Here is a 15,329-nt window from a genome sequence, read left to right on the forward strand (position 1 = left end):
CAGTGGCTGCTGCATTCAGCTCATCCCTGTCCTGGGGTGTGCTGATAAACCAGCTCTCAAAGCTCCCGGCTGGGAGCATTTGCTGATTTTTGTGGCGTAGATTTTCTTACCATGGCCAGTTGCAGTTCAAGCAAGGTTTGACAAGCAGCTTACAGCATTCCTGAATGCTTCACAATCACCTCTCACAAAACAGTGGGAGCTGGCGCCACTTCCCTTCCTCAATTTCCCAAGCCTCATTTTTTTTTTTTCTTGCTGGGGGATGGGGTGGAGGAAGAGATTGGAGTATTTTAAAGGAAATCACAGAGCATATCACTTTACCCATAAATACTTCAGTGCAGAATCTGACGGAGGAGGATTTTTAAAAAATTACCCAGCCTACGTTTAGCTTTCTCCTGTCATCTTGGAAATGCCTTTTTTACAGTTGGTTAGTTCAAATCAGGATGTAGTTGCGTTTGGCTCCTTTTGCTCTAGAACGGCTCGAAACCCATTCACGCCCCGCACCCCCACGTTGTTTATTAGAGAAACTGGGTTGTTTATCTGACGGAATTTTCCATGCACTGGAACTGGCCGCAATTCCTTGCATGGCATTGAACATGCTCCTTTATCAGTGTTTCTCCTCTAAACTGGCTTCCTGTTGCATCATTTCCAGGGGCCTGATGTCTGCTGTCCCTCTCATCTTGACATCACAATCAGCTAATGGGCGCAGCTGCTCTCGGCCCGTTCTCCCGTCGCCAGGTTCCCGTGGGTCTCCCGGACCATTGCTGTAGCCTCCTGTGCATGACCTGGATCTGTTACTTCACTGGGAGTTACGAAGTAGTAACTTTCCATATGGTGTCCTTCCTTCCGCGTTTATGAGCTCCAGTTCTTCTTGAAAAAGCTCGAAAGCACATTCCCTTATCATCTGTGTGGCTACCCTAGCATGTGGCCTGCAGAGGGAAGTCTTAGAGGTTCCGTTCCTCTCTTTATCAGGGATCAGAATGAGCTGGTGCCCTGAGGTTTGTGGCTGTGTGTGTGCCGGGAGGATGGAGAACAGGCCAGCCCAGACCCGCACCTCTCAGTGAACCAAAGGCTGCCCCTGTCCCGTTTGCAGGCCCCACGTCCCTGTTGGTCCCAGCCTGTTGTCTGCCCCAGCTTGCCTTTCTGTGTGGAAACTCGCCAGTGCAATCTCACTGATTTTTGAAAATATATTTGATGTGTTTCAATCCACTGCAGTCATGATTCTTTTTGATATTCAAATGATCCCACTAGGGAGCAAACTGAGGCCTGGAGAGAAGTGATCTGCCCAGGCCCCAGCACCAGTAAGATGAGGGATCTGGGTCAGGTCAGGGCTGGATCCGCTGCTACCATCCACCTTGGGGCCCCTGCCGCCCTACCCCGACTGCTAAACCCCCTATCTCCTCCATATGAATGTCTTGAATACCACAGCACCTTTGGGGAAGCACATGCTGTGCTGATATCAGGTTTGGGGGTGCTGGCCTAGCCATGGCCCTCTTCTTTTTGCTCTGAGCCAAGAGGCTGGTGGCCACATCTGAGCCCTCTGCTGCTGCCCTTTGGGCCAGTTTACTGGGTTCAGGATGGACGTGCACCCCACACTGGGTCAGCTGGCCTCTCTCCTGGGAAATGGAATTAAAACCTGAGACACTGGCCGGTCCCTGCTGGTCGCTTGACCTTGGGTAGAGACATGAGTGCTCAGGCTGTGGCCAGGCTGTAGCCACGGGTGGAGTTTTCAGCCACATGTTGGAGAGGCAGAAGGCGCTGGTCCCCGGAGGGGGCGAGGAAGGCCAGCCACAGCTGCGGGAGAGATTGCCGTTGTGGTCCTGACTCTGGTGCCGATCCCTCCCTGACACCTGCAGAGTGACTCCTGCTGTGTGCCTGTCACCTGGAGTGCATTTTTGCTATTTGCACCCAGGTAATTATGGCCCCACTTCACCATTGAGGGCACTCGCACAGCTTGGGAGGGGTTGAGGGAGGTTGAGGCTCATGCCCGAGTGTTGTCCTGTGATCATGCAGGGATTAAAATTCAGCACCACCCTCCACTAGGGGCCATGGCTGGGGGCCCACGGCTGGGGCTTACTGATAGCAGTGGGGGCCACGGCGTTCCCATAGGGAGCATGTCCCTGGGTGGAGGGGCTCCCACTGCTGTCAGGCTGAGACTGCAGGGACGATGGAGACTGCAGGTGGCCGTGGCTGGGCTGAGGGGCTCCCTCAGGGACAGGTACTGCGGAGCCATACAGGACACTCAGGCTGGGCCCTCAAGTGCCAGCCTGGCTCTGCCTCGGGTTAGCTGCAAGAATGGGCCTTCAACGCCTCCATTCCTCTGCCTCAGTTCCCTCCTCTATAAAACGAGAGACCCCCAGGGGTTGTGTGGGACAGCAGCTCCACCGTGCTCAGTGCTGTGCTGATGTGCTCAGGATCGCATCCCTCCCCGGGGCTGAGTCCTTCTTCGGGTCCCTGAGGGAGCTGGCCCTGCTCGCTGCAAAGCTCTCTCTCAGGTCTGAGATGCAGCTGGTCCCTGGCTCCGCCCGGCTGCAGCTCCTCTGGGTCCAGGTCTCCTCCAGCAGCGAGCGGCCTGGCGGTGTGACGGGAAGGGTGCCGGCTCAGGCCAGGTGCCCAGGGCTGTCAGCAGCCACCCTCCAACACCCGGGCTGGTCCAGCTGGAGCCTCTCAGCCTCGCTCGGCAGATACACGCCCGCCCGCCGAGGAGCAGCAACGCCCGAGACGGCGCCAGGTCCCAGGGCCAGGCATGGCCGACAGACACACACTCCACTGGCAGCTCCACCAGCGCCCGGCCTGACATCAGCCCACAGTTCACTCCGAGCAGCTCCCAGCAACACGGCCTCCCTGGGCCCCCACTCTCCTGCCTCCCCTCTGCTCTTGCTGTGCTGCACCCTCTGGGATGCCTATCCCCCCGGGCCTACCACACCATCAAAGCCCAGCACGCGCCCTCCTCCTCCAGGAAGCCTTCCTGAACTTTAACGCACACCACAGAACTTCAAAACTTCAAACGCCAGAGCTGAGAAGGACCACATCCCACCCCTTCATTTAATGGGGGAAGAATACGACCGCCTGCTGCCCTCCCTGAGTGCTCACCTTCAGCCTCCTCCCTGGGGACTCCAGGACTCTACTCAGCTGTGGCCCAGGTGACACACGCCTGAGGGGCCTCCGTCCTGCTCTACTCTTGCTGGTGACCTTGGGTCAGAGGCCTCTCCCTGGGTTCAGTTTCCTTATCTGTAAGATGGGTGTGGCAGGGTTTAGACACTGATTCCTCCCCACTCTGGGGGACGTGGAGTTTTAATCGGCCCTGCCAGGAATCCAGATGATTTAGACACCCAACAAAGTCAGGATTATGAAAATGTAAACAAGCATCAAGTGATAAAGCAATAAAGCCAGATGACACCCTCCAAGGGTAGGCAGAGAAGGGAAAGGGCTACAGACACTTTGGCTCCCAAGGATACTTGTGCGCTGAGAAAGCTGAGTGCCTGAGAGAACAGGGGAGGACTTGGGTGCTCAGGGTGGTAATGGATAGGGGAGGAACCAAAGGAGACTTCCTGGAGGAGGAAGTTTCTGAGCCGGGCCGTGAAGGATGGGCTGGGAGACGGAGAGGGTCTGTTGGTGCTGGGAACAGCCCAGACCAAGCCTTGGAGGCAGAGCCATGCGTGTCAGGCCTAGTGACAGCCTGGCGGAGGCCACTCTGCCGCCTGGTTGTGACTCGGGCCACCCCCCTCTTCCAGCTCCCTTGAAGCCTCCGCACTGCCAGCCAAGGCAATTTGGCGAGAATAGCGCTGAATTGTTTATCTGCCCCCTGGGACCATAATTGGTTTTAAAGCTTTATAAATGGCTTTGCTTCCCTGTTCCCACCCCGGGTTTTTACAGGGACAGGTTGTGAGACGGGGCTCCCCTGTGCGTCCCCCACCCCTGTCCACAGAGTCTGTGGAGAGGGGGCCTGGGTGGGCAACAGTCCCCTTCTGAGGGCCCTGTCTAGTCTCTGCAGCCGGCAGGGAGAGCCAGCTGCGTTTACAAGCTTCAGTTGTCTCCTGCGGCACCGGCACCGAGGAATGAATGGCGTGGAGCTGGGGGTGGGGCAGGAAACACCTGGCAGCAGAGCCAGACACCAGCCTTCACCTGCCTCCCCCGGGAGCCCTCTCCCCACACCCGCCTTTCCCTGGCAGGAGACCCCCTGCTCACCGCCATCTGGGCCACACATCCTGTGCTGAATTTCAGACTCTGCTAGTTTTCTGTCCCTCTTGCCACGTCTCCCTCACTTGCCTTAAAGCCCACAGGAACGGACCCCCAGAGCCTATTTATTTTGTGCCCCAGCCCCAGCCCCTGCCACTGCCTTGCATGGTGCAGGGCCCAGGCGACGTTTAATGAAGGCTTCTGTCTGCCTTGTTCACCTGAGATGCCCAGCGCTCGTGGTAGGAGCCAGGGAGAAGCCAAGGCCTGCATCCTCGGCACTGGCTGTGCCCTCTGGCTCATCCAGCCCCGCGCCTTCCAAACCAACCGGGCCCCAGGACAGGAGAGCCTGGTCAACACACAGACGCCCCGACGGCAGTGCAGTTGCACGGGCCCTGCAATCTGACAGCTTCACAAGCGGCCCCTCTAACCAGGTGAGGCGGGTGCCCACCATTTCCAGATGGGGAAACCGAGGCCAGGGCAGAGAAGGCCAACCCTGGGGGCCCAGGGCAGAGCTGGACCTGGAACCCAGGCTTGTTGCCTCACGGTCAGACTCCTCCCCATGCTGGCGTCTCATCGAGGGCTTACGGAGACTCAGAGTGCCTTTTCCTCCACAAACACATCTGTCTGGTTACAAAGACGCTCCCACTACCTGGAAGCCCAAGGGCCCCGGCGTCCTCGATCGAAGGAGAGCAGCCCGCAGAGTTCCTGTCTAGACCTCCTGCACATTTGTTCCTAATTTCATGCTCCGCGGGCTCCCAGATGCCGGCGTTCAGTAATAAACAGACGAGGAAGTGCTCGGCTGCCGTGCGCTGCCGCGGTTGGTCTCTGAGACGTTATCCAGAGCCCGGCTGGGAGTGGGCTGGCAGGAGGGAGTCTGGGGGCCTGGAGGGCAGTTCCCCACAGCACCTGGAATGTCTGTCTTCCCAGCTGTATCCCCAGCTCAGCGGCGGGGGAAATGGGGGCAGTGAATCAGACCCCTGCCCACTATAGGTTCTGAGGGTCTTGCGGTCTGTCTAGGAGGCAGAAAATGCCCATAGCAGGGGGACTGGTGCTGCCAGGCTTGGCACGGAGTGGGGAGCTGGTGTTCGGAAAACTTGCCTGTGCCCAGGGTTTGCCCCCGTGGTTGCCTGGATTCCTTGGAGGGCCCCCAGAAAGAGCACAGGGACCACGGCATCTTGCTGGCCATTTCTGAGGTTTCACGGATTTCCAGAAGCTCCCCCCAGACCGCAGCTGGAGAGCCCCCCTGGGGTCAGTACCATGGAGGGACTCTAAGGGTCTGTGGTTCACTGCCTAGCAGGAGTATGTTTGGCACAAAAATGCAAATGGTGATGCCTGGGGGTGTCTGTGCTCTTGAAGAATGGAAGCCATTTCCACGTTGGGCCAGCTGGAGCTGGGCAGTTGGGTGGGAGTGAGGCAGGGGTGGGATGTGATGGGGAGCAATGGGTCCCTGCCTTTCTCAGGACTGTCATTCAACCATGTCAGGGGTCGTAAGAACCAGCGTGACCTCAGCCAGGCTTCGCGGGACTCTGTACATTCATCTCATTTCACCCTGGGACCCCCCAGCGCGGGCGGCTTTCCCAGGTGGTGGCGTGAACTGAGGCAAGAGTGGTTCGGCCACCGTCCAGAGCCCACTCCCGAGGCCATCGGGGAAGCAGGGGGTCTGACACATCTCTGCAAGGAGATGACCTGACCCATATTTTCTAGGGAGTAAACTGAGGCCAGAAGAGTGAGAAGATCCACTGAGCAACGGAAAACCCGACTGGACAGACGCCGGACCTTGCTCTTCAAGGAGTCTTGTTGAAGCTCAAAGCCCATCCCTGTCTGGAGTCCAAGCCACAGAGGCCAGTCTCAAGACCAGTTTCAGCTGACACGCGACCGGGGCGACCCAGGGCTGGAGCCCTGCCTGGCCCACCATGGGCATGGTGTGGAGCTGAGAAGGGGAGTCGAGGGGTGCTGTGGACCAGGAGGAGAGGAGCTGGAGCCAACGCCAAAGCTGTGGATGGCTGGGAAGCCCTGGAGCCATAATCAGGAAGCAAGAAACTGAAGGGAGAAGGTGATTGTCCCCCCCTGACCTGGTCCCCAGGAAATCACTGTCTGCCAACCTCAGGCACCATAGGGCGGGACAGGGAGTGTCAGGATCAGGCCTCCTGGCCTCTGTCATGGGGCTGTGCCAAAGCCTCCTGGGGGCTTCCTGGTCCTCAGGGGTCACTGCTTCCTCTGACCCAGTGGGCAGGGTCTAACCTTCAGTACAGTTAGAGACTGAGTCAGGTGGAGCTGAGAGAGCTCCCGCCAGGAAGGTTTGGGAGGAGAGGGGGCCCTGGCTGAGGGCTGCCTGGCGGCTCCCTGGGTCTCCTGGAGATGAGTGGCTGGGACTCCTGGGCTGGAGCTTTGGGTGGTCTGAGGGAGGTGGGGCACTCAGACCATCACCCCAAGAGTCAGGCCTGCCTCAAACCTCAGCTTCTGCCCGGTCTAGCTGGCCCTACTTTCTCAGGCTAGAGTCCCTGAGGCTCTTTCCTGGGATCTCCCTGGGAGCCCCTGGAGCAGAGAGAGGGAAAGGAGACAGAAAAAAGGAAACGGTGATGGGGGAATGGGAGACGAGCCTGGGAGGGGAGGGGAAGGTGGGAGCCCAGTACTCGCCAGGACCTCACTGCTGCCATCTGCCCAGGAGGCCAGGAGTGGCCATGGAGGCAAAGGTGAGAAACCCCCACACCCTGAGCCGTGAGGTCGGGCAATGGGGAAGCTGGTGGCACTCCCTGCTTTGGCACCAGGGAATCGCAGACTCTGCTCAAAAACCACTGGCCAGTCCCAGCCCCTTTCTGCTGAGACCGAGTCAGAGATGCTGGGAGATGGGGACACCACTGGCCCTGTCTGGGGCAGAGCAGCAGGCAGTGCCATGGAGGGCTCAGATAGATCATGCTGGCAGGAGGCCTGGCCTGTAGGGCCCTTCTGTCAGGCAGGCTACCACGCTGCTTAAGGACCTTGAACAGAAAGATTTGGGGAATAGCTTGGAAAAATAAAGCTTGAGTTGTGGCCGCTGCTGTCAGGCCTGGAGTTGCCACCTCTGGCTCCAGGTTCTGCTTGCCCAGAGGAGGGAACACCTGGGCTGTCTGGCCCAAGGAGGTGGGATCCCAACTCTGGGGTGGGGGTGGGCTCAGTGGTACAGAAGAATCTAGCATGTTGAGGGATCTAGCATGCTGGGGGATCCAGCATGTGGAGGGATGTAGCACGTTGAGAGATCTAGTGTGCTGAGGGATCTAGAATGCTGAAGGATCTAGCTTATTAAGGGATCTAGCATGTTGAGGGATCTACCATGCCGAGGGATCTAGAATGCTGAAGGATCTAGCATGTTGAGGGATCTAGCATGTTGAGGGATCTAGCATGTTGAGGGATCTAGCATGTTGACAGATCTAGCCTGTTGAGGGATCTAGCATGCAGAAGGATCTAGCATGCGGAGGGATCTAGAATGTTGAGGGATCTAGCATGTTAAGGGATCTAGCATGTTGAGAGATCTAGTGTGTTAAGGGATCTAGCATGTTGAGGGATCTAGCATGTTGAGAGATCTAGCATGTTGAGGGACCTAGCATGTTGAAGGATCTAACATGTTGAGGGTCTAGCAGGTTGAGAGATCTAGCATGTTGAGGGATCTAGCATGCTTAATGATCTAACATGTTGAGAGATCTAGCATGCTGAAGGATCTAGCATGTTGAGGGATCTAGCATGTTGAGGGATCTAGCATGCTGAAGGATCTAGCATGTTGTGAGATCTAGCATGTTGAGGGATCTAGCATGCTGAAGGATCCAGCATGTTGAGGGATCTAGCTTGTTGAGATATCTAGCATGTTGAAGGATCTAGTGTGCTGAAGGATCTAGCCTGTTAAAGTTCGAGTATGTTGAGGGATCTAGCACGCTGAAAGATCTAGCATGTTGAGAGATCTAGTGTGTTGAGGGATCTAGCATAATGAAAGATCTATCATGTTCAGGAATCTGGCATGTTAAGAGATCTAGCATGTTAAGGGGTCTAGCATGCTGAAGGATCTAGCATGTTCAGAGATCTAACATGTTGAGGGATCTAGCATGTTGAGAGATCTACTGTGCTGAGGGATCTAGCATGTTGAAGGATCTAATGTGTTAAGGGTCTAGCATGTTGAGGGATCTATCACACTGAGAGATCTAGCATGTTGAGAGATCTAGCATGCTGAAGGATCTAGCATGTTGAGGGATCTAGCATGTTGAGATATCTAATGTGTTGAGGGATTTAGCATGCTGAAGGATCTATCATGTTAAGGGATCTAGCATGTTGAGAGATCTAGCATGTTAAGGGATCTAGCATGCTGAAGGATCCAGCATGTTGAGAGATCTAACATGTTGAGGGATCTAGCATGCTGAGAGATCTAGCATGTTGAGAGATCTAGCATGCCAAAGGATCTAGCATGTTGAGGGATCTAGCATGTTGAGATATCTAGTGTGTTGAGGGATTTAGCATGCTGAAGGATCTAGCATGTTAAGCGATCTAGCATGTTAAGGGATCTAGCATATTGAGAGATCTAGCATGTTTAGGGATCTAGCATGTTGAAGGATCTAGCACTAGTATGTTGAAGGATCTAGCATGCTGAGGGATCTAGCATGTTGAACAACCTAGCATGTTGAAGGATCCAGCACTAGCATGCTGAAAGATCTAGCATGTTGAGGGATCTAGCATGTTGAAGAATCTAGCATGCTGAGGGATCTGGCATGTTGAGGGTCTAGCATGTTGAGAGATCTAGTGTGTTTAGGGATCTAGCACGTTGAAGCATCTAGCACTAGCATGTTGAAGGATCTAGCATGTTGAGGGATTTAGCAGGTTGATGCTGAGGGATCTAGTGTGTTGAGGGATCTAGCATGTTGTAGGATCTAGTGTGTTGAGGGATCTAGCATGTTGAAGGATCTATCATGTTGAGGGATCTAGCATGTTGAATGATCTAGTGTGTTGAGGAATCTAGCAGGTTGAAAGATCTAGTGTGTTGAGGGATCTAGTAGGTTGAAAGATCTAGCATGCTGAGGGATCTAGCATATTGAGGCATCTAGCATGCTGCTGACCCACTCATTGTGCAGTTGGGTGGCTGTGCTCACCAGAGAGGGGGCCTTGCCCAGGGTCACTGGGCACATCTGCTGCGGAGTGAGACACAGGCCAGTCACCCTGAATGGTCGTGGGCACTAAGTTGTTGGTAGAGGGAATGGGAGGAGGGCAAAGGACTGGATTTCTGGATGCTGAGCTCAGCAGTCTCTCCCAAAAACCCCTCCTCTCCTGCTCTGACCACCTCGTGGTCTGAAATATTTATGCACATCCCTGAAGAAGCTCGTGGTTCAGGCCCATCTCTCTGTCAGGCCCTACAACTGTTGACATTGATGATTTCAACACAGCAGAGAAACCTGCTCTTCAACAAGCAGAATGCTCAGCAATACCCCTGGGACCTGGGAAATCCCGTGAGCTGGGGCTCCTGCCCATGCCATCCTGTGTTGCCCCACTGGGGTTCCCGGACTGTAGGTCTGAACAGGTCGCTACCTCGCTCAAACACCCTGCATGGCTCCCCATACCTCTTAGTAATAATAAGCACAGGATTCTGTGCCAAGCACCACTATCTCTGTGCCAGGAGGGCATGGCACCCTTCACCAACGTCTCCTTTAATTGCTGGGACAGCCAAGGCAAGGATTATTATTATGCTCATTTTGCAAGCAAGGAAACAAGAGAGCCAAGGAGCCTAGTGTGGGGAGAGAAAAGCACAACGTCACATGGTGAAGGGTGAGGGCTCCAGGGGTGAACATGGTGTGCCACATCAAATCTGATGTCTCTCCTTTTCCTTCCATCCTCACCCTCAGCTTGCCTGTAGGGACGGGATAAACTCGCCCACTTCCCTGCATCAAACCTAAGCCTCATGAAGGCAAGAACCTGGTTTCCCACTGCAGTCCTCTGGCCACCAGGGGGCGGCACAGTGCACGCACACAGTAGGGCAGCATTGGCGCTGATTCCAATGCGTGGAGGGCCGCTGGGCACACTTGCACTGCAGGCCCTGAGTGGGCTGGGCTCCTGCCCCCGTGACCCCCACCCTCACCCAGCTGATCCCCAGTGTTTCCCAGGGGGCGGTAACAGCAGCACAGAGCTGTAGGCCAGGCCAGGGCTCCAGGCCGCCAGGAGAAGGTAGATGAGATGCATCAAGAACTTTCTGGGCTGTGGTTTCCTGATCTCCCGGCCGTGGGTCAGGAAATGGGGGGCGGGACAGTGGGGCTTGAAAACTCCGGGCAAGTCCCAGCTCAGCTACCCACGGGGCAGGTTTTTTCTCTCCCTTAAAAATAACAACGTGCAGAAGTTGGGTTTGTAAAACCCTCCCTTCCTTCCGTCCTTCCTTCCTCCTTCCTTCCGTCCTTCCTTCCTTCCATCCTTCCTTCCTTCTGTCCTTCCTTCCTTCCTTCCTTCCTTCCTTCCTTCCTTCCTTCTTTCCTTCCTTCCTTCCGCCCTTCCTTCCTTCCGTCCTTCCTTCCTTCCGTCCTTCCTTCCGTCCTTCCTTCCTTCCTCCCTCCCTCTCTTCCTTCTTTCTTTCCTTTCTCCCTCTTTCTCTCTCTCTTTCCTTCCTTTCTTTTTTCTTTCCCCTCCCCTCCCTTTTCTTTTCTCTTTTCTTTTCTTTCTTTTCTTTTCTTTTCTTTCTTTTCCTCTTCCTCAAACTGAGCCCAGATCCTAGTCCCAGTTCAGGACCTGGAAGGTGGACGGGAGGGAGGGCCAGGCCAGGACTTGCTGGAACTACCAGAGCTTTCGTTTATTAAACAAATAACTTAGCCCCGTGCTGGGGTGGGGACTCCCCGGTGCTTCAGTGAATCCCATAGGCACGGCTGGCATAGATACTTTGAGCATCCTCACGCAAAGACGAGGAAACGGAGGCACAAAGAAGGAGGAAGTGCAGGCTTTATACAATTCCAGGCCTTTACCCACCAAAATGGCCCAGCACGTTGAGATAATGTTCGATAAAACTGCATGCTCAGTAAAGCCCTTTTTGACTCAGCCTTACGAACAGGAGCAGATGGAGTCTCTGCTCACCGGGGACATGCCTGGAGTCCCAGGAGAACCCTGAGAGCCAGTAGACACATGGAAGGCACCCCAGACCCCAGCCAGCAGTGTGGGCTGGAAACTCTGCCCCCAGCTAGGAATTCCAGCCCTTACCAAGCTCTTCTCTGCCTGAGGGGCCGCTGGGTGTCAAGGGGCCAACAGAACAGCATTCTCGGCCAGGACATGGGACACATGGGGCCAGGTTGAGAAAGAACCCTGGATACTCCCATTGCCTTTTGTGAAGGAAGCTTCCGGGGATCCTGAGAGAGGCACCAGCCCTGAAGCTGCTGGCCCTGCCCCCTGCGTTGGCAGAAAGCCTCTCTCCTTGGGTCCCTCAGCAGGCAGGCAGGCTCTGGACAGGGCAGGGCCCAGCTACTGGGGTATCCTGGTCTGTCTTCCAAGGCCCAAGCCCAGCCCACCTCACTCACAAGCAGCTGCCTCCCTTCTGGGTCTACCTTGCACTGCCATGACCACCCCCTGCCAAGCAGCCAGCCTCCCGGGGCCGGGGCAGCCTCTTCCGCAGTGGCGGGCGCCTGCTATGCTCTGGCACTGGACCCCTGCCTCCCAACCTTCTCCATCCTGGGTCCACCACGGCGGGCTTTGTATTTACCTAGGCCAGGAACCAGGTGCTGTTCCAGATGGGGGAGACATCAGGGCCCAGCCTCAGGGCACTGCCCACCTGGGTGTTTTGAGGGGGCGGTAACTGCGGCTGAAATGACACCCACATTGCTCCTGTTGGGGCCGTGCACAAAAAAGCTCATCCTGCCCCTCCTCCTGGCTTGTCTCCCTGCAGGGGACCCTGCCTGGCCTTCTCCACAGCCAGTGTGAGCTCTCCATAGGAGAGGTTGTCCGGTCCTCCCTGGTACCCCCATAGCGGCCTGTCCCTCACACTGGGATTGCACCAGCATCCCCCGAATGCACTGAAACCTGACTGCAGGCTCTACCCTGCAGCTTCGGACTCAGGTGGGCCGGGAACATGCCTTTCTCCCAAGTGCCCAGGGGATGCTGATGCTGCGGGTGTGGGGAGCACACTGGGAGAACCACTGCCCCGAAGGATGGCCCCCAAAGCAGGTCCGGCCCAGCAGGGGCTCCTCTGAGTGAATCCTCACTCCTTGGGACCAACCTGGCCCTCACCCTAGGCCTGTCCGTGTGGCCTCTGCCTCAGGACAGGGACCGCTCTGAGGATGCACCTGCTGGCCTCAGGGGCTGTCCCTTGGCCTGGGAGACCCCTGGCACCCCCACTGCCCTCTCCCTTCGAGGGGACTGACTCCTTCTGGCCCTTTAAGATGATGCTGGGCCTCGCCTTCTCCAGGAAGCTTGCGTGGCCTCCCCCACTGCTTCCTGCCTGGCCCACCCTGTTCGTTTTCCTTGTTTTTCTGGAGCTACTCCCTTGGCCAGCCTCCCGAGGACACTATGACCTCGTGTCCAGCTCCACAAGGGTGGGCCCCCAGTCTCACCTTGATGCACAGGCCTAGTAAATAGTGGGTGCTCCATAGATGCCTGTGGGCTGAATCACTGGCCGAGGCAGAGCCCTTGGGAGCCAAGCACCCTGGGAGGGCTGAGGTGGTGCCATGCCCCTGTGGGATTTCTTGTGTAAGAGAATCGCGACTGCAACTCCAGGGAGCAGAGATGCACCCCCCTCTGCCATCGGGGAAGTTTTGGAAAAGTCAACCTGAGCTCAGAATTGAGCTCACTCCTGGGCGACCTGAGAGGGAGGCCGAGGGTGTGTCCAGCAGCCACTAATGTCCACCCCACTGGTCAGGTAGACTGGGAGCCTGGAGCCATAGATGAGCGCCTTCCCTCTTCCGTGAAGATGCCCACACTGGTTGTGCCGAGGGGCTCATACAAGAAGGGCAAAGGGGTGGGGAGGCTGAGCCCGTGAACATTTCCCTCTCCAGCCAAGGGCTTGCCGACTGCTGACTCGCAGCCACCCTCCTTGCCTTTCAGCCACCACCCTGGTCCTGCAGCCTTGCAGATAACTATCAGTCTGTGCCTCCCCCAGGCCTGTGACTTCTTTACTTAAAGCACCATCAGCATCAACTGGGAGCTTATTAAAATGCAGAGTTCCAAGTCCCACCCAGGCCCATGGGGTCAGAAACTCTGGGGGTGAGGCCCAGCAAGCCCCCGAGAGGATTCTGACCGATGCTCCTGGAGAGCAACAGGCTGATCCTGGGCTGCACATCCGAATCACCTCAGGCAGTTACATCTGCCCCAGATCTGGCAGCATCCCAGGCCACTGACAGGACAAGCTCCAGGGGTGGGCCCAGGAACCAATACGTGCATAGCTTTGCTGGTGGCACCCATGTGCAGGCCAGGCAGAGGCCCTCTGAGTTAGGAACATGGAACGTGTGTGAGTGCAGTGTGCGCCTGTGTGGTGCGGGTCAGCAGGAAGCAGAGCGCCCCCTCATCAGTCTTTACAGGGACCTGGGTCATGTTGAAGGTTTCCCCGCTGTATTGCTGTGCCCATTCTGCAGATGAGCAAACAGCAGGGAAGTGATTTGCCAAGGAAATGCAGCCAGCAGGAGGCAGACTCCCCCGTCTCAGCATCTCTTCTTGCTCAGCCAACCAAGCAAAGTGACGCCTGGAGTCGGCTGTTTCCTCCTGTATCTCATCTCCAGCAAATCCTGTCCATTTAATTTCCTGAGTAGCTCCAGAGTCCAGCATCTGTCCACTGCCATCCATGCCCTCTGCCAGCCCCAGCCCAGGCCCCCTCTGCTGCCTCCTCTGCCAGCCTAGGTCATGCACCTGCTCCCAGGCCCTCACCTCCATGCCCCCTGCTCCAGGCAGCCTGTGCTCATGCCTGTTGATACCACCTCTCCCTCCCAGGCCTGGATGCCTCTGAGGCTGTGTCCACATCTGCCTGGGAGTCAGAAAGAGTTGGGCAGGAATCTAGACTCTCCCCATTAGCATCGGGGCGACCATGGCCTCAGTCTTGTCTCTAAAACAGGAGAATTATGACAATCTCCAGCTTTCCTCCCTCCTCTCCATGGCATCTGCTGAGAGCCAGCTGCGTGCCAAGCACAGTCCGGTGCTGGGGCCAGGGTCCCCACCTCACCCTGGGCGAGGGCGACGGGCTGTCGGCAGGCTAGATTTGCACCCCAGCCCTGAACCTCAGACACTGCCCAGGGGCTGGCGGTGCCAGTGGCTTCGATGGCACCTCACTGGCCTCTCCTTGGAATTTCCCTTGCTAAGTCTGGGCTGGAAGCTCCAGGGCAGGCCCGTCTCAGCCACATCTACTCCCCCTCTGCCACCCCCAGATCCATGGGGCAGGCTCTCAGTGATGACGGGGTGGCCAGTGTGGAGCAGGCTGTGGGGCTGCGGGGACATTTCTGTGACTGTGCCAACTGGTAGGACTTCAATTACATTTTAACAAGACAAGATCAGCTTGTGTAGACCACGCTGCGGTTTGGTTTCCTGTCCCAGTGGCTACGTCCAGAGCTGTGCTCTCGGAATAGTGCCAAGGTTTCCTTTGCAGCGCATTTGTTTCCCGTAAGGCGTCCCCATCAGTCCATCCAAGGAATCTCTCTGGAACGCAGCTCCTGACCTAGGCCCCAAACATCTGATGTCCTGGGTCCTCCAATGTTGCTCCTGATTTACATTTCTGGCCTCACCTGCACTGCCCCAATGCCCTTTAGACTTGTCTGGGTAAGAGGTTGTTCCTCTGGCCTCCCAGCCACCAACTTTGCATTTTCTTGCTTCTGGGCCTTTGCTAGTGCCATTCCCAGGACCTTGAACTCCCCTTCAGCTCTGCATACTGAGATTCCTGGCCATCTGTCTCCATGCTCCTTGAGCAAGCCTTTCCTGATTCCCACCCCTGAAGATGGCTCCCTCTTCTGGGCTCTAGTAGCACCCACCGTCTGCACCACATGTTTGGCATTTATAGGTATCAATAATTCAGCAGCAAATATTCCTTGAGCTCTTACTGCATCCTGGCCTAGCTTTGGGTCCCTGCTTTCGTGGAGTTTTCAGTCTTGTGGGGGGACATGAATGTGCACTGTGATTTTGGGAGTGCAGAGAGGGAGAATGGGGAGTGTTAACAGGGGTGGCAGCCAGGAGAGATGGCCCTGAGTGAGGGGCCC

At 56.4% G+C, this 15,329-nt stretch overlaps 1 protein-coding gene across 2 annotated transcripts in view; it reads right to left on the bottom strand.

Annotated features, from left to right (window-relative positions):
* The window catches only part of FAM163B (family with sequence similarity 163 member B), a 34,612-nt gene that overhangs the window by 4,081 nt on the left and 15,202 nt on the right, over nt 1-15,329 (bottom strand). Inside the window, exon 1 of one of the 2 annotated variants that reach the window (XM_009187909.4) lies at nt 3,091-3,927. The exons of the other annotated variant lie outside the window; for it this stretch is intronic. The gene's annotated coding sequence lies outside the window, so the exon portion shown is untranslated. Of the gene's footprint in view, nt 1-3,090; nt 3,928-15,329 lie in introns of those variants that run through there. 2 annotated transcript variants of the gene reach the window in all.

The sequence above is a fragment of the Papio anubis genome, chromosome 13, assembly GCF_008728515.1.
Source record: "Papio anubis isolate 15944 chromosome 13, Panubis1.0, whole genome shotgun sequence".
NCBI classification, from domain to species: Eukaryota; Metazoa; Chordata; class Mammalia; order Primates; family Cercopithecidae; genus Papio; species Papio anubis.